The 1,345-nt window shown below is 43.0% G+C and overlaps 1 protein-coding gene across 1 annotated transcript in view; it reads right to left on the bottom strand.

The window, feature by feature from the left end:
* LOC106816107 (G kinase-anchoring protein 1-like) overlaps positions 1-1,345 on the bottom strand; it is a gene marked incomplete in the record, with an annotated part of 20,682 nt that overhangs the window by 18,247 nt on the left and 1,090 nt on the right.

Genomic DNA, 1,345 nt, shown 5'->3' with positions numbered 1-1,345 from the left:
CAGATTGGTTAGGTTGTCCGGCGCAAATTCTGGTTGTCTCGGACAACCGGACAACGCTTATTTCGAGCACTGAAAAGTGTAGGACTTACCAACGCGAGCAAGCATATAATATAAGTTATCCAGTTTTCGATCTATGTGCGGCGTCCTATGGCTTAGTCGTATCTCGATTTGAAAATTTGTTGCTAACAATTTCCCTCCGACATCGGCCATCCATCGTCCAATACGTGACGTCAGGTGACGTGCGCGCAACTACACAAGTACGCAAGTGCATTGGACGATGGATGGCCGATTGATAGCCCCAATTGTGAGTTTGGAGCGATGAAACAGCGATCCTCGGCGGGATCGGAGAAATTCCACGTTTTGTATAGGCAAGTTGCTCTGACCTAACCCACACCAAATCCACCAAAATCGTCAGTGTGGGCATTGGTCAAAGGAATCTCGGACTAGTAGTAGTAGCAATGGTGAGACACTCGAAAACGGGTGAGTACCGTAGTGTCGCTTCAACGCAGTTTTTTACACACTTCCGGTGAACTCACATAACGTTTCTCGGTCGAAATGAACAAACAACACCCCTCTCGATTTTAAAGGGACTACCCCCACATTTACGAAAATGACATAGGTCTCAATCTGAATCTCGCCTAGCTCTAGTACTATAGCCCGCGTTCAGTAACTGCCGCAGGGCTATAGAACATTCTCGCACAGATTTCGTAACACCACCGGGTACCGACAGGTTCCACTCAAAATGGTTCACAAAACGGAAAATGATCAGGCTTTTTAACACTTATTTATCTACATGGCCATCTCACCTATATTTTTGAACACTTCCACAACTTTACACCATGTATTTATGCATTTATTCCTAAAAGTCTTAGCACTACTGGTGTTTCGTTTTCAAATGCGGTTGCTCTGCTTATGTGTATACGTGTGACGCCACCCGAAATGTAGAGAAAACACATAGGCAGCTATGATTCAGCCTAGTACATTTCGGGCGATGTCACGCATATACACATAAGCAGAGCAACCGCATTTAAAAACGAAACACCAGTAGATCAGATTCAGATTCAGATTCAGATTCATTTTATTTTGCACTTTTCATTCATTTGTACAGATAATTTCAGATAGTAGTAAAAAGGGAGAGAAATAAATAATATTATAGAATCGATAGGTTTAAGGTGAATGTGCGTAGTGGTCAAAGTAGCAATAAGCTTTCGAGTTGACCGACAGTCGGTAGTGCCAAGACTTTTAAGAATAAATGCATAAATACATGGTGTAAAGTTGTCGAAGTGTTCAAAAAGATAGGTGCAGGGTTCTCCCTACGTTTGGGAAAACTCCCCCCTGTTTGAAT

The sequence above is a fragment of the Priapulus caudatus genome, unplaced genomic scaffold (genome assembly GCF_000485595.1).
Source record: "Priapulus caudatus unplaced genomic scaffold, Priapulus_caudatus-5.0.1 Scaffold1287, whole genome shotgun sequence".
Classification (NCBI taxonomy): Eukaryota; Metazoa; Priapulida; class Priapulimorpha; order Priapulimorphida; family Priapulidae; genus Priapulus; species Priapulus caudatus.
The sequence above is the reverse complement of the archived record's forward strand: the minus strand, read 5'-3'. Positions and strand labels throughout refer to the sequence as shown.